General features: G+C 37.6%; 1 long non-coding RNA gene across 1 annotated transcript in view; it reads right to left on the bottom strand.

The window, feature by feature from the left end:
• The window catches only part of LOC140603403 (uncharacterized), a 36,899-nt gene extending 11,618 nt beyond the window's left edge, over nt 1–25,281 (bottom strand). Inside the window, exon 1 of the long non-coding RNA XR_012006381.1 lies at nt 25,082–25,281. This is a non-coding gene — a long non-coding RNA (uncharacterized lncRNA). The remainder of the gene's footprint in view (nt 1–25,081) is intronic.
• Between the last annotated feature and the right edge of the window lie 678 nt (nt 25,282–25,959).

Raw genomic sequence — 25,959 nt, 5'->3', positions numbered from 1 at the left:
ACACACACACACACACACAGGCAGATACACACGCAGAGGGAGAAGCAGGTTCCATGCAGGGAGCCCGATGTGAGGCTCCATGCAGAGAGCCCTATGAGGGACTCCAACCCGGGTCTCCAGGATCACGTCCTGGGCTGAAGGCAGGGGCTAAACCGCTGAGTCACCCAGGTGTCCCATCTTTTTTTTTTTTTTTTTTTTAAATCCATTTAGCCAACATATAGTACATATTTAGTTTCAGATGTAGTGTTCAATAATTTATCAGTTGTGTATAGCATCCAGTGCTCATCACATCACGTGCCCTCCTTAATGTTCATCACCCGGTTACCCCATTTCCCCACCCACCTCTCCTCCAGCAACCCTCAGTTTGTTTCCTAGAGTTAAGAGTTTCTCACGGTTTTTCTCCCTCTCTGATGACTACCCACTTGATACTTCTGACTTCCAGAATTGTAAGAAAATAAATTTGCAAAGTCAACAAGGCAACAGTGGCTTTGAATGACACACTGGAGCACATGAATTTAACAGACATATTCAGAATATTCCATGCTAAAACAACAAAATACACATTTTTTTCAAGTGCACCCAGAAAACTTTCCAGAATAGACCACATAATATGCCATAAAGTAAGTATCAACAAATTTAAAAAAAAATCGAAGTCATACCATGCATCTTTTTTGATTATAACACTATGAAACTAGAAATTAACCACAAGAAAAATTCTGGAAAGAGCACAAATACATGGAGGTTAAATAACATGCTATTAAAAAATGAATGGGCCAACAAGAAATCAAAAATCATGCAGACAAATGAAAATGGAAACACAATGGTCCAAAATTTCTGGGATGCAGGGAAAGTCGTTCTCAGAGGGAAGTTTATAGCGATAGAGACCTATTTCAAGAAGCAAGAAAAGTCTCAATAAACAAGCCTTACACCTAAAGGAGCTAGAAAAAGAAGAACAATAAAAAAAAAAAAAACCCCTAAACCCAGCAAAAGGAAGGAAATAATAAGATTAGAGCAGAAGTAAATGAAATAGAAACTAAAAAAGCCAGTGAACAGATCAGTGAAACCAGGAGCTGAATCTTTGAAAAGAACAACAAAATTGATAAACCTCCAGCAAGACTCATGAAAAACATAAGTGAGAGGACCCAAATAAACAAAATTACTAAGAAAGAGGAGAAATAGCAACCAACATTACAGAAATACAAATAACTGTAACAGAATATTTTGAAAACCTATATGCCAGCAAATTAAACAACCTAGGAGAGATGAACAAATTCTTAGAAACATATAACCTACCAAAACTAAAGCAGGAAGAAATAAAAAATTTGAACAGACCAATCACCAGCAATGAAATTGATTGGTAAAACAAACAAAACAAAACACAACTCCCATTATTCAGTCATCAGAGAGAATGAATACCTACCATTTACATCAACATGGATGAAATTAGAGATTTATGCCGAATGATTTATGCCATAGAGATTATGCCACTAACAAGTATTATGTTAAGTGAAATAAGTCAAACAGAGAAAGAAATTATCAGATGGTTTCACTCATATGCCGAATATAGGAAATAGTGCAAAGGACCATAAGGGAAGGAGGAGAAACTGAGTGGGGAAAAATCAGAGAGGAAGGCAAACCATAAGAGACCCTTAACTCTGGGAAACAAACTGAGGGTCGCTGGAAGTGAGTTGGGTGGGAGGGATGGGGTAACTGGGCAATGAGCATTAAAGAGGGCACATGATGTGATGAACACTGGGTATTATACACAACTGATGAATTATTGAACATTACATCTGAAACTAATGATGTACTATATGTTGGCAAATGGAATTTAAATTAAAAATAAAAAACTCCCAGAAAACAAAACTCCAGGATCAGATGTCTTCACAGGCAAAGTCTACTAAACATTTAAAGAAGAGTTAATACCCATTCTTCTCAAACTATTCCAAAAAATACCAGAGGAAGGAAAACTTCCAAATTCATTCTATGAGGCCAGTATCACCCTGATACCAAACCCAGATAAAGACACACACAGAAAATAAAACTAGAGGCGCATATCTCTCATGAATATAAATGCAAAAATCCTCAACAAAATATTAGCAAACCAAATCTAGTAATGTATTTTAAAAAGTCACTCAACATGATTAATTCTTGGGATACAAGGGTAGTTTAATACTCACAAAAAATCAACCTGATCCATGACATCAATAAGGAAAAGGATAAAACCATATGGTCATTTCAATAGGTGCAGAAAAAGTATTTGACAAAGTACAACATCCATTCATGATAAAAAACCCTTTGCAAGGTAGGTCTAGAGGGAACATAATTCAACATAATAAAGGCCTCATACAAAAAGCCCACAGCTAAGATCATACTCAATGGTGGAAAAACTGACAGCTTTTCCTCCTAAGGTCAGGAATAAGAAAGGGATATCCATTCTCAATACTATTATTTAACACAACTGGAAGTCCTAGCCACAGCAATTAAACAAAAAGAAATAAAAGGCATCCAAATTGGAAAGGAAGAAGTAAAACTCCTTATTTGCAGATGACATGACACTATATATAGAAAAAACTCCACCAAAAGAATTGCTAGAACTGATAAATGAATTCAGCAAAGTAGCAGGACATAAAATTAATGTACAGAAACCTGTGGCATTTGCATACACTCATAAGGAAGCAGCAGAAAGTGAAATTAATAAAATAATCCCATTGCACCAAAAACAATAAGATATCTAGGAACAAACCTAAACAAAAAAGGTGAAAAACCTGTACCTTGAAGACAATAAAACACTGATGAAAGAAATTCAAGATGATGAAAAGAAATAGAAAGACATTCCATGCTCATGGGTTGGAAGACAAATATTGCTAAAATATCTGTACTACCCAAAGTAATCTACAAATTTAATGCAATCCCTATCAAAATACCAACATCATTTTTCACAGAACTAAACAAATGATCCTAAAATTTGTATGGAAACACAAAAAACTTCAAACAGCCGAAGCAATCTTGAAAAAGCAAAACAAAACTGGAGGTATCACAATTCCAGAAATAAACCCACAATTATATGGTCAATTAATCTTTGACAAAGGAAGAATGAGTATACAATGGGAAAAAGACAGTCTCTTCAACAAATGGTGTTTGGAAAACTGGACAGCCACATGCAAAAGAATGAAACTGGACCACTTTCTTTCCCCATACAGAAAAATAAACTCAAGATGGATTAAAGGCCCACATCTGAGACCTGAAACCATGAAAATCCTTGAAGGGAGCACTGGCAGTAATCTCTCTAACAGTGGCTTTAACAACATTTTTCTAGATATGTCTCCTAAAACAAGGGAAATAAAACAAAAATAAACCATTGGGACTACATCAAAATAAAAAGTTTCTTCACAGAGAAGGAAACAATCAACAAAACTAAAAGGCAACCTACTGAGAGGAAGAAGATACTTGCAAATGACATATCTGATGAAGGGTTAGTATCCAAAATATATAAAGAACTGATAAAACTCAAAATCCCCCAAATAAGTACTCTAATTAAAAAATGGGCAGAAGACATGAACAGACATTTCTCCAAAGAAGACAAACAGATGGCCAAAAGACACATGAGAAGATATTCAATATCACACATCACCAGGGAAATGCAAATCAAAACTATAAGGAGATATCACCTCACACCTGTCAGAATGACTAAAATCAACAACACAAGAGACTACAAGTGTTGGCAAGGATATGGAGAAAAAGGAACCTTTTTTGCACTGTTGATAGAATGCAAATTGGTGCAGCCATTGTGGAAAACTGTATGGAGATTCCTCAAAAAATTAAACATAGAACTACCCTACAATTCAGGAATTTTCACTACTGCATATATGCCTAAAAAATACAAAAACACCAATTCAAAGGGATATGTGCACCCCTATATTTATTGCAGCATGATTTACAATAGCTAAACTGTGGAAAAAGCCCAAGTTGTCCTTGGATAGATGAATGGATAAAGAAGATGTGGCATATATATATACAATGGAATATAATTCAGCCATAAAAAAAGAATGAAATCTTGCCATTTTCAAGGATATGGATAGAGCTAGAGAGTATGAAGTAAGTGAAATAAGTCAGTCAGAGAGAGACAAATACTGTATGTCACTCATATGTGGAATTTAAGAAACAATACAAATGAGCAAAGGGAAAAAGAGAGAGAGAGAGAGAGAGAGAAAAAAAAAATTAACTATCTCTCTCTATAGTTAAGAACAAACAAATCAATGGTTGCCAGAAAGGAAGTGTGCCAGAGGAGGTGGTTACCAGAAGGGAGATGCAGGGAAATAGGGGATGGGGATTAAAGAGTTCATTTATGATGGAAAAAACATAAAATAGAATCAAAGAGTTAAAAAATAAATTTGTGTTGTGTGTCTAAATTTACAGTAATTTGTAACAGTAACAATAGGAAGCTAATATGTATATTAACCAACACAACTTTTAACATCAAGTTTTAGAGAAAAAAAATAATGCTCTTTAATACTTCTGCAAGCAATTAGAATACTGAATTTAAAAAGAGTAAAAGAATACTTATTCATGTCAAATCCATGTATATAGCAGTCTGATTTTTCTAGAATAATGATTTTCAAATGTTAGCAGGCACCAGAATCACCCAGAGGACTTGTTAAAACATAGATTGCTGAACTTATCTCCAGAGTTTCTGATTCAGTAGGTCTGGGACGGGGAAAAGACATTGCCTTTCTAATAATTCCCCAGGTGATGCTGGTGCTACTGGTGCTACTGGCCTGAGGACCACATTTTGGGAACCAGTGATCCAGAAAGTGGCTGAAAGAGAGAAGTGAAAGTCATCTTAGGAAATCAAACCTGTGTTAGAAATTTCTTTTTTTTTTTTTTTTTTTTTTTTTTTTTTTTTTAATTTTTATTTATTTATGATAGTCACAGAGAGAGAGAGAGAGAGGCAGAGACACAGGCAGAGGGAGAAGCAGGCTCCATGCACCGGGAGCCTGACGTGGGACTCGATCCCGGGTCTCCAGGATCGCGCCCTGGGCCAAAGGCAGGCGCCAAACCACTGCGCCACCCAGGGATCCTGTGTTAGAAATTTCATACATTAATACTCAGGTGATTTGCTCACAAAATGTCTCTTTAACCCTTACTCAGAGCTTTAAGGAACAGAGCCCTGTTTTAGGCAGGGTTATCTTATTATCAATTGTAGGAAAATTGATTATATCAGTTTATAAGAATAAATAAATAATAGGAGACACTGGCCTTTGCAAAGATAGCACATTTATATCAAAAAAGAAGGAAAACAAGCTGACTGCTGAGTGGTGGTGGGGGGTCAGAAACTAGGACAAGCAGGCATATGGAGTTCAAATATTTAAATGCCTACTTACATTTAATGAAGGGGCAATTAATCATTCATTCTTTATTACCTCGAGAATTTTGATGTCCGGTACAGAAGCCACTAGCCACATGTAGTTAGTAAGCATCTGAAATGTGGCTAGTCTGAATTGAGACATGCTATATATATAAAAAACCCATGGAACTTTGAAGATTATGAAAAAGAATATAAAATACATCATTAATAATTTTTAAATATTTAATATAATTGAAACGATAACATCAGGATATATTAGGTTAAGATATATTATTAAAATTAATTTCTCCTGTTTCCCTTTGCTTTTTTTAAACATGACTTCGGGGAAATTTAAAATCACCTAAACAGCTCATGCTGGATTTCTATGAGAAAAGCACTGTTCCAGAAAGTCATTGTATTATTCCATATTTACAATATATTTATCCTGTTCTAAGTAATAATGGCAGGATGGGAGGCTAGGGGTTCAAGACTGTTGAGTTCCTTGAGGGCAGAATGACTTATTTGCTTGATGTACTCCAGAGCCAGAACCTTTCACCATGCGTGGCCTGTGTGAGATGTTCATTTTATATTTGTTGAAAGAATGAATGAATAAGTGAATGGATAAAAGAGTAAAATGTTGGCATTCTGTTTAAGAAAGAGTAGAGTGTTTTCAGAATTCAGGAATTCAGAAACTTCCAGCAAAAGTGGATAGGATTTTAGAAACTATAGAGTCTTTAAAGGTTACAATAAGCTTATTTTCTGAAAAATACATGAAGGAGAGGTGCCTCGTTCTAACAATTCAGGATGGATGATGTATGATTGTCTTAGATTTAAAATGCCTCTTTCCCTCTAAACAACACATAAATATTTAAGTAACAATTGTACTGTAACTTAGTAGCTCCTGAATCATTTATTGAATATACTTGGATTTGACATACTTATCATACTTGAATTAAGAAGTGGTAAGATATGAAGTAAAAAGTTGTGGAATTAAAACTCTGAAGGTTTGAGGTAGAATCTTCCAAATCTGTTATTTATTAGGAACAGATGCCTCCAAATTATGCATCTCACCTTATACAAATGGTATCTTAAGGTACCTTGCGGAACAAGGCATGTACTATAATTTTTAGGCATGCAAGATTTTTTTGCTCCATGCATGGAAGCACAAAATGGTCTTGTGTCCAAGTGCAAAGTTGAAATCAAGAAACAAGATAAGGAGAGGGGAGGGGAGAAGCTGTCCTTTGTTCTGTTCCTGTGAAGATTCTGGTTGCTTCAGCTCACATTAGTTATTCAGTGCTATTTCTGAGTGAGTCCTTCCTTTATACATCACAGTTAAGATAGGAAAATAGGGGCACCTAGGTGGCCCAGTGGTTGATCAAGTCCCTCATCGAGCTCCTCGTAGGAAGCCTGCTTCTCCCTCTGCCTGTGTCTCTGCCTCTCTTAAAGAAAAAAAAAAAAAAAAAAGATGGGAAAACAACCAGGTGATAGCAAGAATACATGTGAAATAGTTTAATTTAGCACTAAATATCTAAACAAAAATGAAATATGAGGAAAGTCAACACATTTCCTTCATTGAACTTCCAGTGAAAAATATTTTGAATACAATATAAAAAAGACATATTATATAGTGTCTGTTACCACTTTGTCAATATAGTTGCACTATCCACGTGTGGCCATTGAAATTGAAATTAGATAAAATGAAATAAAATTTAAAATTCAGTTTTTTAGTCCTATGAATGGTATTTCACATGTTCTTTGGCAACATGTGGCTAATGGCTACTGTACTGAACAATGTGTACAACACTTCCATCATTGAGTTCCATTGGATAGTGCTTCCTTAGACAGTTGATTCTCTTAACATATCTAAGTTTGGTTCACTTATCTGAGAAAAGGGAGGAATACTGATTCACTCTTTAGTTACAACACAAGATTTCTGACAGAGCCAATGTTCATAAAAGTGCCATGCAAGTGCTACACAAATGTGAATTATTGCCAGAGTCTGCATCAGGAGAGGGAGGTTAGAGGTGAGAATTGGTTATACTAGACAAATGGCTGGACATTCATTGTGTATAAAGCCTAGACCTTTCCTCAGTGTACTTTGCTATAGCTTAAGTCCATGACTGGCTTGACATCTCTTTTGCTCCACCTGATATCTTCTGGTCTGCCTTTTCTATTCCACCTACTGCTGTAGTAACCAGCTACCATGCAGGTTGAACCCAACAGCATCTGGCCTCAGCTGCATCCTCTAACTCTTGAGTTTTCCCTGGAGCTTCTAATGACTTGGCCAATGTATTGAATCTAAAGGAACCTGTTCAGACATTCTGAAGTATATGCAGCCCTGAGAGTATGAGAGGTAGCCTCTCCTGAGATGGAACCAACAGGGGATGGGAACAGGCAGCTTAATATATCCTCATTTATCTCTCAGACAGCCATTATTTGGTGTGTTCTGTAAGGTTTCTCAGAAAGGATCTAAGGGGTTTGAGCTTCAGTTATCCATGTGGGTGATCACCTGGACAGTGCACCCTGGCCAGGGTTTTCTTCATTCCCTATTTCACGCTTCACAATCCTCTTTCTGTTCCTTGGGATCACTTTTTCAAAATAAACTCCCTACAAGACTTGTCCAGGCTCCACTTTTCTTGGGGGCACCAAGGTTAAGACAAGGCTTTTGGATGATTTTCTGCTTTTCATCCACAAATTTTCTCAAGGTTGTTTGAGATTTGAAATTTGAACAAGTTGCTTTAATATAGTCCATGACCTTGAGCCTAAAGACAAAATTAGTCATGTCAATTAGCCTGCCAATTCTTACTACATCTGTGGAGAGAAAATTTGTAGAGATTGGAAAAGGCAAGGATATGCAAGAGTCTCCATGAGGACCCAAATCCCCTAATGTAAGATAAAAGTCAATATGTTTCAGTAAAGTGATTAATGTGTGCCCAGAACTGTACCTGGCAATAATATTTAACAGTAATAAAGACTTGTAGGTTTTTTTTTTACCCCAAAGTAGCTTATAAACAACATTAAAACTTTAGCTTTGATGTCAAAAGAGCTGATATCCTGTTTGTTCCTTATCTCAAAACCACATTTGTTCCTTTAATATTGCTTTGTAACTACTTACCCAGAAAGTAAACTGTAAGCTCAGTGAGGGTAAGAACTATGTCCTTTTACTCACCCCCTTTACCCTGGCACTCAGGAAGGTACTCAGCAAATATTTGTTTACTTAATGAGCAACTAATAAATAGTACTTATTGATATCTTACTTTGTGTTAGGCCAGGGGCTAGTAAACTATAGTCAGTGAGCCAAATCCATCTCAGGATCTGTTTTTGTAAATCAAGTTTTATTAGAACACAGCCATGCCCATGCATTTCCATGTTGTTTGAAGTTGTTCTCAAGCTACAGCGCCAGAGTTAAGGAGCTGTAACAGAGACCAGATGGCCCACACAGCCAAACATATTTACTATCTAGTCTTTTACAGAAAATGTTGCCAACCCCTATGTTGGGCTATAGGGTGCTAAAAGGCTGCATTTGGAGTGTGTGCCATGGCATGGAAAAGGTTGGGAAGGTCTTTGATAACTTCTACTGAGTAGAAGCCAGTGTTCTAGAATACTGCATATTAAGGTATAGAGAGAATTGTCTGTACATAGAACTTTAAAGTATGGAGCAGGGAAAGCTAAAAGCCTTCTTAGCAGGCCCAAAAAACCCAGACCTAGACAAGCCTCCTACCCTTCTTGGTGTAGTGTCTTCACAGCCTTAGCTGTGGATAGGAGAAATTGCTTTGTATCTCCCCTAAATCCCCTGCTTTGAATACCTGAGTTCTAAGGTAATAAGATAATCATAGCTACCAATTTATGGAGAGAGGGTGAAATCCACGTGTCTATTTTGTGTTGTTTCTGTACTAAACCCCCAGATCCCAGTATAGCACTTATACATGATAAATGTCTAAGGAGATTATGGAATTTTCACCAGATTAAAGATGAGGACTATTTCAGTAAGGAAATATAGTCTTGTTTGTTGTAGATACAGAAGCTGGTGAAAAAAAAAAAAAAAAAAAAGGAAGAAGCTGGTGACTGTCACACAGCTAGCACATAGTGGAGGTGGACCCAAACTCAGGTTCACCTGACGAAGCGCATGGGGTTCCCTGCCCTCTACTTGTCACTAGCTAGCTGTACTCTTAAGCTAGCTTGCTCATCATTCCAGGACTTTGTTCAGATCTGGGAACTGAATGATTTCTAAACTCACTTCTTAGTTTTGGAAGTTACTAAAACAATACAAACTCTTGTTTATAGCCATGAACTGAAAAGACTAGTTCAGTTTAACTGAGGTGGGAAAAAATGTTATGAGTAGGGGAAAAGTGAAGGAATTTCATAGTGGCTAAGCAGTGAAATCAAATGAATTTCATTTTAGAGAGCTGAGGCTTCCATACCACAAGTAGGTCAGAAATCACTAGAGTAAGACTCAAAGGTCAGGTTGACCAGAAAATAAAAAATCAAATGCACCCAATGGAAGAGACAAAGCCCCCTTTGCTTTCAAACTACTTACCCTCTATTCGGAGCTGGAAAGGGCTTATCTCAATTGCTTCATCCCATGACAACACTTTGCATGGGTTCCCTTTGGTTTTCCCAATGCAGTAAATCTTATCTTTCTCTAACCCAATGCTGAGGTTTTTGAGTTTCTTTTTTTTAGTATTATTTTTTTCTTTTAATTCTAAGAATCTGTTTCTTCCTCTGTTCATTTTGAAGTTCAAAGGCACGCTCTTTAAAATCTTCTGCAGTCGGGTCACCTTATCTATGACCTGCCATCTCATCAGTTTTATTGTCAAAGCCTCACTGTGGCTTCAGAGCACATGGTTTATTTTTACTTTATGTCCTGACGTGCCCTGGGCCACACGAGCCATTCAGAAAAAGGTGGCCCAGGGACATGCAGGCCATACTCTTCCCTTAATTCCCATAATTAATTGCTTTTTAATCAGTGGCAATGACTCTGGCAAATAAGCCTGCCAAATATTTGCTTACTCCCCTTATGAGCCATTCAGCTTCAGCCACTGAACCCACACACTTAGTTGCAGATGGAGCATGATGAGCTAGCTTGGGGATACTGAGCCAAATCTTGATCTTGCTGGGCTTTAGAGGGCTTCATGAATTATGAGTGCTTTTCTGATACAACTTCATACTCATATTGTGAAAGTGTTTTAATGAATTTTTAAGTCATTTTTTTCAATGAATATTTACTTAAGTGCTAGGGCATAAAGACAGGGCAGACAGATTATGCTTCTGCCTTCATGGGCATTCTAGTGCAAAGAGAAAGAATTTATAAAAAATAAGTAATATGTACATTAATAAATAAGCAACTAGTGATATATGCTATGAAGGGAATAAAGTAGGAGGATGGGATTGAGACTGGGGTGAGATATTAGGGTGAGGGTCAAGCAAGGTGTCAATGAAGAGATGACATCTGAACAGAAACTTGAGTGACAAGAAAGAGGCAGGCATGTGGGAAACTGGTTGGTGGTGGGGTGAGGGGATTCAGGCAGATGTGAGATAGTAAATATGTAAATTCTGAGGTGGAAAGGAGCTTGCTGTGTTTGAAGAATACAATGGAGCCCAGCATGGTTGGAGTTGGACAAACATGGAGGATAGTAGTTCAAGATGAAGTAAGAATGTAGGTAGGGTCAGATAATGTTAGACCTTGTCTTCCCTTATAAGGAGTATAGGTACAAGCTCTGTTCTGTAAACCATGATAGGTGCCAGATGCTGGGGCTATAGAGACCAATAAGACACATTTGTGGACCAGATCAGTTGCCCTGACGGTCTTGCCTCCTTGTATATATAAAGCTCCTCTTCCACCCAGGATTTCTATCATTCTCAGATGCTCCCTGACTTTCAGGACTTGCCCCTTACATTTCCCATCCTTTCCTCCTTAAGCAGCATCAGAGGCCAAAGCTCCCAACCAATCCTTTATCAATGGACATGCCTCTAGGCTTCCCAAATCTGACTCTATCCCTACCTCTTCCTGCCCTCTGAAACCCCTGTGCTTTCCTGGAACTCACAGTGAGCAATTAACAAATCCCCTATGTTCTAAACTTTCTTTCTGAAAGGTCCTGTCACTTTCTTGATCTATGCAAAGTCTTTTGTCCCCTGGTGATGCAGCTTCGCCTTCAAGGCTTCCATTGGTGACTGATTCATCTCCATACCTTAGATAACTTAGGGCCTGAGGGTGAGGGGGTTATTCCCTTTCTCCACAGTGTGTTTTCTACTTCAAAAATCCTAGCTGCTTTGAAGCATATCAAAAGTACCCAAAAGTACCAGGTTACAGAGTACAGAGGTACAGAAGTACAGAGGAAGTGCTTCCAAAGTGTTAGCTTTAATTATATATTTTAGCATTTTATTTTTGCTCTTTAGAACAAGAGGGGAAATTTGTGGTTAAAGACAGACTTTGGAATCATATTGCCTGGGTAGGATCCAAGCTCTGCCATTTTTTGCTTGGGAGTTTTAGAGTAGGTTAGTTAATGTCCTTGGGACTTGGTTTCTTATCTTTAAAATGGGGATAGGTAGATGAGGAGTACTCTGAATGGTGCTGGCATATTATAAGTGCCATATAAATGTCTGTTATTTTTTGTTGTTGTTATTAACTGATTGATGACTTCAATATCTGGCTTACTTCTCCTCTCCTCCTTTCTGCTTGATAACATTCTTGGCAAATTCAGCCTCCATGAAGTTGGGTCATCTTTGTGATCCTTCAGCCTTTGGTTTCCTTAGCTCTAACCATTTCTTCTTCCACCCTACCTCAGCCACCTACTCACATGTCCATGCTCTGGTCTTTATCATCTCCAGCAATTGCATCTCTCTCAAATCTTGATTTCATATACCCCACTTGCTAATTATCATCTCCCCTCTCGTTAGCTCATTTACTCCAGTATTTACTTTCCAGAGACTGACATCATTGACCTTAAATCCATTTACCTTTCCACAGCTTTGGGGTTTCTGGTACCTGGAAGGACTTTATTATGGATTGGCAGGATATTAGAACTCCTAATTCAAGCCAGTTCCCCAGAGGAATGGGGGTTTGTGAAAAGTTACACTTATTGAAAATCCCCAATCTGGTAAGTCTGGTAGCTTTTGTCAAATATGTAATCATCACACAAATCAAATGTGTGTTAGTCATACAGGAGACAGACACCAAACTTACCCTAGACAAGTCATGGGAGAGTTTTGTAAAGTGACACTGTGCAAAGGTTTGGAGAAAGGAACAGGAAAGAACGCAGTATCCCAAGGGTTGGCAATATCAGTGAGCTGCTGAGACCCCCGGTCTGAAGAGAAAGAGAAGAAGCAATTACCTGAACCCAGAAAGAAGATCTAAGTATAGAAGCTTGCTTCAGCAAAGGAATAGAGCCAATGGAGCAGAGAAAAGTAGATGTATGTGGGATGGAGGCTGGGAATCAACAGCCAAACATACTTCCTCTGTCCCCTGACCTCTTGCATCTCACAACCGGAAGCCAGATGGTGAAGAGCTTGCATCCGTATTGGCCAGGTTAGCAGGATGAAAAAAATGTGTGGAGAATAGATCTCAAAGGGAAGGCAGAAATTATCTAACACATGAATTAAACTCTGATTTTTATAAGATACATGCTTTAGAAAGCTAGTTTGTGCCAAAGCTCCCACCTGGTGTCTTTATGACTTCTGCAGACAACAAGAGAGTTCCGGGATGTCATATTTGTCAGCCTGTGACACAGTACTGCACGTAGTGGACTGGGAATGTCCTAGTGTCCTTTTCCCTTGGAGGATGTTTCTGGGAAATGTTGCAGGCCCTGTTTATCATATTCGTGAGAGCTGAAATTGTGTTTCATTTTTCTTTTTAGATAGTTTTGAATTGTTTATATATATTTCTATCTGCCCACTCTTCTTGGCATTGTCCCATTCCAGGTATCTAGAAAATAACTTCTTGGAAATTTGAAATTCTAGGGGCTGGGGAGCGATTGAAGACAAATTGGTGGGACATAATATATGAATTACAATGCTCATTGAAATTAAGTGTTAAGTAAGAGAATTACAATTATCTTTGACTCTTGCGCTTGGTCCATAAGTGAGTGAATTAAGATCTCATCAGAATCAAGTTTATTTTCTGTACTTATTGACTCAGTTAACCCCACATTAGCAATTGAATATTGTGTTTTTCATTCATTTGTTCTTTTGTTCATTTATTCCATGACTACGTTTTGATTATCTATTTGTACTAGCTCTCTACTATATTGGAGTGGGGTAGGAAATAGTGGTAAAGCTAAAGGAGGAGAAACATGGTCTCTGTTTTCTAACAGTTTACAAAAAGCCTGGTAAATACTAGATTCTGGATTATTAATTTGCCTGACAATGCCCAGCTAATTCTGGGACTTATCTCCTGAAAAATATTAACAACAATAAAAATAGTTAATATTTAGATGTTATTTTCTCTATGCCAGAAACTCTATTAGGCTATTTTTCATTTTCTTTAAAAAATTCAAACAATGCATGTATAGAATTTAAAAATTCATGTAATACTATAAGGTTTATTATAAAACCCAGAGGCCACAATTTTTAAAATCATCTGACCAGTTCTTCTATTTATCTCATTTCCTTATAACATGTTCATTTTATAATTGCTTGATTTACATTTTTGGATATGTGTCTTTGGCTTCCTATTTGGAAGATAAGGAATTAGATCTCTTCCATACCAACCGTAAACACTTCTCCTCTCCCTGGTTCTGCTCTATCAATATTCAGTGTTTAAATTTGTATATATGATATATTCCTTGTGGCTGAGCCACATAGTATGTTATTATGGTATTTTTTTCTTTCGTTTTCTTTTTCCCATTTTGGTACATATTTTGGGAGATAAAAATTGCCCTACTTTTTCATTTATTCCATGTAACTATCACAAATGCATCTACAAACTTTCTTCCAGGTGGCAAAACTCTGCATATTATTGTGAAATGTATGAAGTAATCTGTCGGTTGTCTTTTTTGTTTGTTTGTTTTGTTTATTTTTTTTCTCCCTTGGAAACATTCTCCTAGAGTCCTCTTTCTCTTGCTTCGGTTTCATCTTGTTGCTCTCCATACTGGCTGCACCATGGTGACCTTGGAGCTTGTCTTTAGCAGCATCTTGGAATTACCTCCTTTTCTCTGCTAAGTTGGATCTCGTGTTTCCTGGATCTTTTCCCTGTCTGACTCCCTTACTTTGATGGAGTATGGCTTCCAACAGCTCTCTGAGTCAAGCTGTCTGGTAGGCAACATTTTTGGGATCTTGAATGTTTAAAAATATCTTTATCTCCTCATGCACTTGACTGATAATTTAGAGGGTTGTGATATTCTAGGTTGGAAACCATATTTGTTCTGGTTTTTGAGGGTATTATTGCATTGTCTTGCAGTCTTGAATGTTGTTCTTAAGCCTGAGGTCATTCTAATTCTTTATCCTTTTTAGGTGATTGTTTTATTCCTTTATTGCAGCTAAGTGGACTTTTTCTGTGCTAATATTCTTAGGAGAATTATCTCATCCCTTTCTCACACCAACTCTAGGAGACAGATACTGTACTTGCCACCTTCTTAAAGGTGAAGAAAGAAGACAGAGATGTTAGACATTGCTAATATACCCAACAAGTAGGTGAGAGGGCTGAGATTTAAACCTGAGTCAGTTCTGCCTACCTCACCTGTACTCTTCACCATCATACCTGAAGAAATTCCAAAAGTTCAGGTTTAGCACCATGCTTTTGTCTAAGGCCATTTCTGTTCAAGCCCACTCTCCCCTGGGTCCAAATCCACTGCTGAAATAAGTGCTTAAAGCCCAGTCAATGCCTGATTCACCCCATTCCCCTCTCCCCATCACCCTGCCATCTCAGTATGTATTGGAGCCTGGTGTGTGGGATGTTCTTAGAACATAGTGATGGTCCTGTCCATGATGTTCCTGGAAACTGACTCCATTCACAATCTGCATTACCCATCTTTTGGCAACTTCTCTTTTCGAACATCTGATATTTGAAAATGCAAGAGTCTTATATCATTTTCCTTGAGTTATATTTGTGTTCCATATTTCTGCCACTTTCTGTAAGGGAACCTTATTTATATTCCAGTGATTTGTTGTCTTTTCCTTGGCTATAGATCATACTTTTTCTTAATTTGACATGCATTCAAAGTACCTGAGATAAATTTTTAAAAATTCCTCTTCATTTTACTCCTGGCAAGTACCCTTTCCTAAGGTCTCCATTGTGCATTTTGAATTAAGAAGGATTCATATTTAAGTGTATATGCAAGGGAAGAGTGTCACTGTCAGGAAGTGCAAACAGCAGGGGATCTGAAGTCAGTGGGCTCTCATATTAGTCCTTGGTCTACCAGCTACTTGTTGTTGACCTTGAGTAATTCATTCAACTGCCCTCAGTCTTTGCTTCCTTGTCTCAACAGTGGGTTAATTTCTCGTATCCTCTCTGCTGTTACTGGATGTCACAAGGACAAATGAAAAAAAATATGTGGGAAAATATCCTGTAAATTCTACTGTAGCCTTTGTCAAGCTGTCATTCATTTATAATCATCAAAATTTGGGACTTCTCTATATTATTGTGCACTATTATTTAGTATTTAGTAGATATTTTTTCTTTAAACCAACTTACTTTTAAAATATAAATAAATTTATTTATAAAGTGAAATTAAAGGAAAGGAAATAAAATCAAGAGAAATCTAGGAAGAATCCTAGCTCAGAGAGTGAGAGTTGCTCAATGTATATGCTAGGGAGGAACAGACAGGAGTGAGTCTCAGGCTTGAGCATGAGTTTGCAGGGTGGTGGATCAAAAAATAGACAGAATGAGTGAAAGAGAGGAAGACCCAAGGCAATGGATTCACCCATTGGAAGAGAAATCTAACTTGAAAGGGAGGTCTGAGGTAGGAAGAAATAGAGACTGAGAAGTGTGGTGTCAGTGACTTATGATGAGTGGTAGGATAAGGCACCATTGGTAGGGAGAGCCTGGGAGTGAGAAAGAAGAACTAGGGGTTTAGAGAAAGGTTTGGTTTAAGGAGGTCATATAATGGTTGGGGTTGAGGGATTGGGGGAACTTGAGGAGACATAAAGCTGTTTTGGGAACACAGGAGTGTTGAAAAAGTTAAGGGAAGGGATGCTGACCATAAGTGATGAGGGATGTTGATTAGGACTTGAGGGATGGGAGTTGCCATGGTGATGCTGCTGCCAGGTAAGGTAGGAGACGCATTTGGAAGTGGGCAGATCATTGAGGTGATGGAACATATGTCCTCATCACATTAAATTTCACAGACTCTCTTCTTGGAACAAGACTCTAAGAACAGAGATGCCCATGAGCAAGTGGTAAGAACAGTCAGTGTATCACACACATGTTCTACTTTAAATTGTTTTGTATATTATATATTGTATACACCCATATATGTGACCATACTCTGGAAAACACTGATTTAACACATTCTGCAAATAGATGAAATTATTTCTAATTAGCTATTGGAATACACATTATTGTCTTGATAATTCTCTTCCATTCCTCCTTGGTAAATATATCCAAGGTCTAGAAATTCAAAAGGATCCTGTGGGCATAGTTGTCTCTGTATTTATATAGTGGGTGGGGAGCAGATGGAAAATAGGTCTTGGTAAAACTTAAAACTTATTGAAGTTCAAATTCAGAATACCTTTTAACATCTGGTAAATGTAAACCATTCCCCCTTTTTGATTTTCATTTGGGCCTTTCTCAGAAAACTAAAAGTTCCTGTTCTCACAACTTTGACTTATATAGGAAGGGGTCTGAGGAAAGAAATGCAATGGAAACAGTTACATCATAAACTATTTCAAGACCTGCCCTAAAATGGGGAATCTGGGAGATAGCTCAGTGCTCCATCTTGCTGGATTCTTATACTGGAAAGCAGAGGACAAAAGAAGATTAAGTGTCCTAAGTATTATCTTGGGATTTGGGTTTCATGTCTGGGAGGCCCAAGCCTGTAGATCTGCCTAAGCACAGAAAGATAGCAACAGCTCTAAGCCTGACCTACACATCTTTAGCTAGAGTGGGGTCATTTACAAGGATGTTGGTTATGGATGATTTTGAGCAGTTGTATCAACAAGGGGAAATGATGAAGAAATGGTTTAAGGAGAAAAAACATCAGTTTCTGTAACCCTCCATGTTTTCTTCTTTCTTCTTTCCTTATCCTTCCTTCTCCAAGGCTAGGATTTAAATTTAAATTTGGGTTCCTCTGCAGAATCCTGTAAATGTCTGCTTTTTAACATAAAACTAACCACTGCTTTTGAGAATCCATGATCAATGCTTGGGCTGAGGTGGTAAGATTTTGAAGCTAGAGGGGAGGTCAGAAGTCATCTAATTCTGTCCTCTCACTTTGAAATGAGAAACTTATAGGCCACGGAGGTGAAATGATGTACCCAAGGTCATCCAAATGGTTAGTAGCAGCATCAGGGATGGGTTGCAATTCCCTGCCTCCATCTGTTGTAAATCCTCTTGGACAGGCTTTGTGGCAAGCTACCAGGGAAGCTTATTGGAAAGCATTTAAAAATGTTAGACCGTCTGCAGATGTGATTTTAAAGGTTATTTATTTGTTTTACTGCAGATCATGACTTCCCCTCCATCCGTCTTCTTGTTCCAGGGCCAGATTCTGCCCTTTGATGTTCTTTGTGGCATTCAAGTTGCCTTTGGCCTGAATCAGAAGCAGAGTTTGACCCAAAGCTACTGATGCCTTTGTTTGCTCTCACAGGACTTCCCCTCCCCCCAGGAGGCTCTGAAAAATCAGTTGTCTTAGAGTTACTTTCTACACAAGATGTGTCCTGCTGTGTTTGTGTCATAGAATCTTTGTGCTAGATGAGACCTGTAAGGTCATCAGTCCAACCCCCGATGCAGTTCAGGCACGTCTTCCAAAAATTTCCTGGCATATGGTCACACAATCTTATGGCTGAGCGTTAGCTTGGGGACCAAAAAAATATCTTGGGTTTCTTTTCTCAGGTTAAGAAGCTGAGATTCAGAGAGGTGAAGTGATTTATCTACATCCAGGCAGAAGAGCTAAAACTAATCCTGGCTTCTGACCTGAGTCTGTAGCTCTGTCTAATGTACCATCTTCTCCTTAATTAAATGCTTGCAAGAAATGTTCAGTGAATCATCCATACATTTATTCATTTGTTAATCATTATTAATTTACTAAGCCCTTATTTTATCTAGAACTAGTAGTTATAGGCCAATTGACAGTTGAGCAAGATGAAAAATCATCACACTGAAATCTTCATTAAGACAATCAGTTTCTTGGAAGTTGTGTTAGTTTTCTGGTGGTGCTGTGACAAATTATCACAAACTTGGCTTAAGGAAGCACAAATTTATTACATACAGTTCTGGAGATCAGAAATTTGCAATGAGTCTCACTGGGCTAAAATCAAGGTGTTGGCAGAGTGGTGTTCCTTCCGGAGGCTCTAGGGGAGAATGTGTTTCCTTGTATTTTTCTGACTTCTAGAAGCTGCCTACAGTCATTGGCTCCTGGTGTGATCTCTCTTCCATCTTCGTTGCCTCATCCTAACTGACCCCATCATCTCTGACATTCTCTTTCCTTTCTCTTCCGTCACAAATCTTGTGGGATTATATTCAGTCCACCTGGGTAATCCAGGACACCCTCTCCATCTCAAGATTCATCATTTAATCACCCTTGAAACTGTCCTTTAGCATATTAGTTAACATATTCATAGGTTGTTGGGTTTATGATTTGACTATCTTTGGTGGCTTTTTACTTTCCCTACCACAGAGGTCACAGACAAAGCAGCACAGAGAGGTCAGATGGGACATGACAAATAGAAAGAATAGCATGTTCTAAACTGCCCACGTAGGAGGGTGAACACATGGCATTTCTGGGGATGCCTGGTCTCTTAGTATGCCTCTTAAAGATTATTGGCCTATTAAAATATCTTTCTCAAAATCTCAACAATTGGCACACATAAAGCAATTAGTATGAGAGATAGAATGAGATATCCCAAGGAACCCCAGGTAATATTGTAAAAGTTGCATTTTTTTCATAAGGCATGAAGGTAGAAAAATATCATAAGATATGGAGGTTTGCATTTTAAGCCTGTCGTGGTCCTTCAATGATCAGAAATAGTCAGGTGGTGGGGACTGGCCAAATAGATAGCCTGGAGAACAAGGAGAAGCCTAAAGGATAAGAAATAGTTACTTTAAATGGATTTGTGTGTTGGGGTGGGGGTGGCTATAGAAAGCACAATCTCTCTCTCTCTCTCTCTCTCTTTTTTTTTTTTTTTTTGGTTTCAACTATGTGATTTCACAAATGAGACAGACTCATTGTTGCCAACCAGATCCTAGAAATTGCTTGATTCAGATCCATCCAACAGTGATTCTCAAACTCCATCCTTATAGAATACGTTCTTTGAAAAGTCACTTTGAGTGGTCCTTGACTATACCTAACCAGTATGATCTTTCTCCAATTCACAGAAAAGAGAATAGACAAAATAGAATTTTTTTTAATTTATAATTTTTCTCTCTTACCTTTTTTTTTTCTCAAGTCTACTTTGACTTTCCTGTTAGCTGGTCCATATCCAAATGAATGGATGGTAATAGGTGTAATAGAAAAATGTAGACATGGTGCTAGGTTTTGAGATATAAAGAACCACAATATGCATCAAAGAGCCCTATTTCTAATTTGCTATGAGTTGATATGCCACAGTTTATTGGGCCCCACAAAGAACATCACAATTCCCATTTGGGCTATTATCACAATTTGTATGACCACTACATTTTTTTTTTTGACCACTACATTTTTATAGCAAGTAGTTATTAGCGCTAACTATATCTCAGGTTGTTATAAAATCAAGGGATATAGAAATACGGAAAATATTCTGAAAGTACACTTTCAGACCTTGAATCCAGAGAGAAATTAGGCAATATTAATTTCTTTGGCATCCATTAATTTGCTACTAAGTGACTTATTTGCATCCTTTAGCTTTATAATCTTTAATCTTCGATATCAATTTTGTACAAAAAGAAGCAGGAAGAATGCATAATACATGTTATTCAATCAATGAAAGAGGGATAAATAATAAAGACAATGAAGTGAGAATCTTGCTGTAAGTTGCCTATGATTACAGAGCTACTAACTGGCAGTGAACTACTATCAAGTCAACCTAGGTCCAAAGTCCTTGCTCTATGTAGCCCCAAAAGCTGCTGATGTCTAGGAAAAATAATGGCTGACATTTATTATGTGTTTACTGTGTGTCAGATACTGTTCTAAATGCTTCATATATATCCACTCATTTCTTTGTCACTGAAAAAAAATATTTTGTGGTAGATGCTATTAGCATCCCCATTTTACAGATCGAGATACAGAGACTTAGAAAAGTTATGGAATTTGCCCTGGGGTGCCTGGCTGGCTCAGCTGATAGAGCATGCAACTCTTGATCTCAGGGTTGTGAATTTGAGCCCCATGTTGGGTGTACAGATTGCTTAAAAGTAAAAAAAGAAAAGTTATGGATTTTACCCAAGATTATAAGCTTTTCTTTCTTTTCCTTTTTTAATTTGAAATTCAACTACCCAACATAAAGTACATCATTAGTTTCAGATGTAGAATTAAGTAATTCATCAGTTGCATATAATACCCACTGCTCATTACATCATGTGCCCATCACTCAGTTACCCATCCCCCCTCTCCCCTCCCCTACAGCAACCCTGTTTCTTTCCCATACTTAAGAGTCTCTCATGGTTTGTCTCACTCTCTGATTTCTTCCCATTCTATTTTCCCTCCCTTCTACTATGATACTCTGTGCTGTTTCTTATATTCCACATATGAGCTAAACCATATGATAATTATCTTTCTCTAATTAACTTATCTTGCTCAGCATAATACCCTCCAGTTCCATCCACATCAATATAAATGGTAAGATTTCATCCTTATTGATGGCTGAGTAATATTCCATTGTAGCCCAGATGTCCACCCACAGATGAATGGATAAAGAACATTATAAACTTTGTAATTATAAAGAGGGATTTGGACACAGGAAGACTTACTCCAGAGCCCATCCTGCCTTATAAAACAAAACCTACAGAAGTTTTAAGAGTGAGGGCATGGCAGCCAGAGGAGTAATGAATGATAGTTGCTAATCTATGTTAGAAAGCAAAATCCTAGAGAAGAAGCCAGCCAGCAACCTCTTTCACTTCAGCTGCAGCAACTTCTTGCTAGACACATCTCCAAAGGCAATAGAAACCAAAACAAAAATGAACTACAGGGGACTTTAACAAGATAAAAAGCTTTTGCACAGGAAAGGAAACAGTCAACAAAACTAAAAGGCAACCTATGGAATGGGAGAAGATATTTACAAATGCCTTATTAGATAATGGGCTAGCATCCAATATCTATAAAGAACTTATCAAGCTCAATACCCAAAAAACAAAAAAATCCACTAAAAAAATGGACAGAAGACATGAACAGACACTTCTCCAAAGAAGACCTATAAATGGTAAAGAGATACATGAAAAAATGCTCCACATCACTTGGCATCAGGGAAACAAATCAAAACTACAATGGGATATCACCCCATACTGGTCAGAATGGCTAAAATTAACAACTCAGTAAACAACAGATGTTGGCGAAGATGCGACAAAAGGGGAATCCTCTTACACTGCTGGTGGGAATGCAAACTGTTGCAGCCACTCTGGAAAATAGTTTGGAGGTTCCTCAAAAAGTAAAAAATAGAACTACCTTATGACCCAGGAATTGTGCTAATAGACATTTACCCAAAGGATACAAAGATATAGATTTGAAGGGGCACATGCATCCCAATGTTTATAGCAGCAATATCCGCAATAGCCAAACTATGGAAAGAGCCCAGATGTCCATTGACAGTTGAATGGATAAAGAAGAGGTAGTATATAGGTATGTGTGTGTGTGTGTGTGTGTGTGTGTATATACACACACACACACACACACACACACAATGGAATATTACTCAGCTATCAAAAAGAATGAAATCTTGCCATTTACGACGATGTGGATGGAACTAGAAGTGAAATAAGTCAGTCAGAAAAGGACAAATTCCACATGATTTCATTCATATGTGGAATTTAAGAAACAAAACAGAAGAACATGGGGAAGGGAAGGAAAAAGAAAATAATATAAAAACAGAGAGGGTGGCAAATAGTAATAGACTTAACTCTAAGAAACAAACTGAGGGTTTCTGGAGGTGAGGTGAGTAGGAGATGGGGTAATTGGGTGATGGGCCTTAAGGAAGGCACTTGAAATAATGAGCATTGGGTATTGTGTACAACTAATGAATCACTAAATTTTACCTCTGAAACTAATAATACAGTATGTGTTAGTTACACTGAATTTAAATTAAAAAAAGAAAGTTTAGCTAGTGGTCACATCCTAGTCAGACCTCATTATCTGGTAGTTCTAAAGCATGTGTAGTGGAGTCCTAAACATCTATCTCCTAGTGGTACCTCAGGTCCCCTGTAAAGTCTGAGGATAAATCAATAGAGTTTTTGTCCATACTTGCTCTCCTTTTATCTGTTGTACATTTTATGCTTCTCTACATGGCTTAATTTGAATAATGGACCTTTAGCTTTTAAAGTTGGGAGGCTTCTCTCCTACTTACAAAATCTGGGTGTTGTCATCAAGCCATCTTTTAATACTTTGATTTTTTTTTTCTGCTTCCTTTTCCTAGCTGCAATGGGTTTTCACTACTTGCCCAGGGCCATAATTATTTGTTGCTCCTTACCTATAAGCTTAAAGCTTTTGTTGTGTAGGAGAGTGTAGAAGGATCCAGGTAGGGCTCATGACTTTCCCACGGTGGCTGCTGGCCCACTCTCTGAGACCTATGTCAGGAGGGAGAGTCCCTTAGGTTTCACACCTTGCCTCCAGTCATTCCTGTGAGCACCCACTGAGGTCTGTTGTCTATTGTCTGTTGAGAAGAGCCAGTGAGTGGGTGGAAATTCCCATGGTGCCAGGCGTTCTATAATCTCATGTTACCCCAGTGTGGTTTTTAGCAATGTGTTAAAAATTTTTAGCTGAATTCTTATTAACAGCTTTTATGGTTCCTGTAGCATCTACCATAAGTAAGTGCTCAACCCTGGCTCTTCTTGAAGGCATGTATCTTTTGATTTAGGGCTAGCTGGTTGTCCTATAAACTCAGTACTCTGATTGGTTCAAAAAATTTTGTGAATTTGCAGATTGCTTGGCACTGTGTTTGTAGTACCCACAGCAGTGCCACTCTCTCCCACATTCTACATCCTAAGAAACCAAAAGTCTTTGACAACATTCTTTTTGATGGAATTAGAGACACTAAATGTGAATTTCACTTTGGACTTTCTTTGTCATCCATGGAGTCTATCAAGAAGCAATTTTAGGCATCTGGGACTCCCAAATATTACCTTCAAACATCTCATTGTCTAGTAGGAACCATAAATGCACCAACAAATAATTTTGAATAGCAAGTAAGTGCTAAGGTAAAAGTAATGTATATTAGTAAATAAAATGGGCAAATGGGGTACAGCCTGGGTAAGAGACAAAGGAGCTACATTAGTTCTTAAAATAAAAATGTTTTCCTAGTGTAGAAATCTGTGTAGGGTCTTTTAAGAAGATGAGCAGAATAATCTGAGTCATGGAATTAGCATAATTTTTGCTTTAACATAATGAGATGGAGAGAATAATATGTCCTACTCACAGACTCTTGTTAACACTGTTTAAGGACACTCAGCCTTTTTCCTCCCTGGCCTATATATTTTTTAATATTCTAGTAAAATGAAATCATATATTCTGAAAGATTGGATAACTGCTTGCTAATATAATAGTGCTAAATATTTCACTTTTCCTATTGTTGAATATTTGGGCTTTCATTTATTTTGCTTTTGCAAATGAGATTGTTATAAATATATTTTACATGTAAAATATCTTCCACATTTTTTTTGGATTATTTCATTGGATATACATTCATATGAGAAGAATTTCTGAATTAAAGATGACTTACAACAATTTGATACATATTTCTGAATTGCTTTTTAAAGTGGTAATTCCAGTACTTATTTTCCCATTAGCTCAAAAAAGTGCTCATCTTATCACATCTTCACTTGCATAAAAAAAAAAGTTAATTTGATAGGTACAAAAAATGGCATGCCATTCATTCTTAAAAGTTGGCACTCATTAGAATACGATAGGTCTGACAACTTAAAATATTTCTATTAGCCATCTTGCTTCCTCTTTTATGAATTCTCTTTTCATGCCCTTTGCCCATTTATATATTAGAGTGGTTGAGTTTTTGCTGGCCTTTTGGTGTTTTAGATTATGAGATCATATTTATTGGCTTTAAATATTGTGAAATCTGCCAGAGTTTTGGAGCAAGGCTACTCAAATCTGACTATTCAAAACTGCCTTTGAAGCTTTTTTAAAAAATATGCATTCCAGGGACACCTAGGTGGCTTAATGGTTTAGAGTCTTGACTTCAGCTCAGGTCATGATCTCAGAGTCCTGGGTTCTGGCCCCACTTTGGGCTCCTCGCTCAGCAGGGAGTCTGCTTGTCCATCTGTCCCTCTGATCCTCCTCCCTGCTCTCTTTTTCTCAAATAAATAAATAAATAAATAAATAAATAAATAAATAAATAAATAAAATTTCTTTAAAAATATGCATTCCTGAGCCCTATCCATGGAAATTTTGTTAGAGTTGCTCTAGGGCAAGGCTCAGGAATTTGCATAAAAAACCCCAGAAGGTTCTGACATACCTCTCCAGTTTAGGAACACCTTCTCTTGTTTTCCATTTTTCAGTTGCCTTCTTTGGTTATCATATTATCCTCTTAGGTTCTGCTCTTCACCTGGCAATAAGCAGAGTAAAAGCTGCATTCCAGAGGATGAAACTGGTAAATACTAGAGAATACAGAAAACTGGCTTTTTACTTGGCCTGGGTTTCACTTAGTTGCTTTCTAAGCTGAGAGATCTAGGTCATATTTGGATGATTTTCATTTTCTTTATCTTTAAATGGAGAGAATCATATTATCTATGACTACTACTTTACTACTAAGCCAAGGCTACCAGTTAAGAAACTTTTGTCATGGTCTCAGGATAAGATAATTGGGATCTAAAAGAGAAAGAAAGAAAAGATGGATGTAAAAGACATTAGGATGAAAGAACTCCAAGGCCATACTTGAATCATCCTTATGGAATGCTAACTGTGGCAGGTACTCTGAGAAGCATTTACATCATATTATCCCATTTGATCTTCACACTGACTTTGAGATGGGTGCAATGATCACTTTATAAATGAAGAAACTGAAATTCAGAAAGGTTAAATGATTGCTTCAGTTGACATGACTAGGATGATGGAGTTACCACTTCCTAATAGAAGGAAGATTATAGGAACAACAGGTTTGGGGAAGAAGATCAGGAGTTCAGTTTTGCATGTGGTAAGCCAGAGATATTCATTAAATGTCAAGGGGACATATAAAGGAGACACTTGCCTTTATGACTGTGGAGTTGGAGGGCTAGAAATAAAAACTTAGAAGTCATCAGCTTACAGGTTAATGCAGTGGGAAAGAATGATTCCAAATGCATGGTGAGAACAGATAAGAAAGGGAAGGAGTCTAAGGTCTGAGCCCTGGACCCA

The sequence above is a fragment of the Canis lupus genome, chromosome 14, assembly GCF_048164855.1.
Source record: "Canis lupus baileyi chromosome 14, mCanLup2.hap1, whole genome shotgun sequence".
Classification (NCBI taxonomy): Eukaryota; Metazoa; Chordata; class Mammalia; order Carnivora; family Canidae; genus Canis; species Canis lupus.
This window is presented reverse-complemented; position numbering and strand designations above follow the sequence as displayed.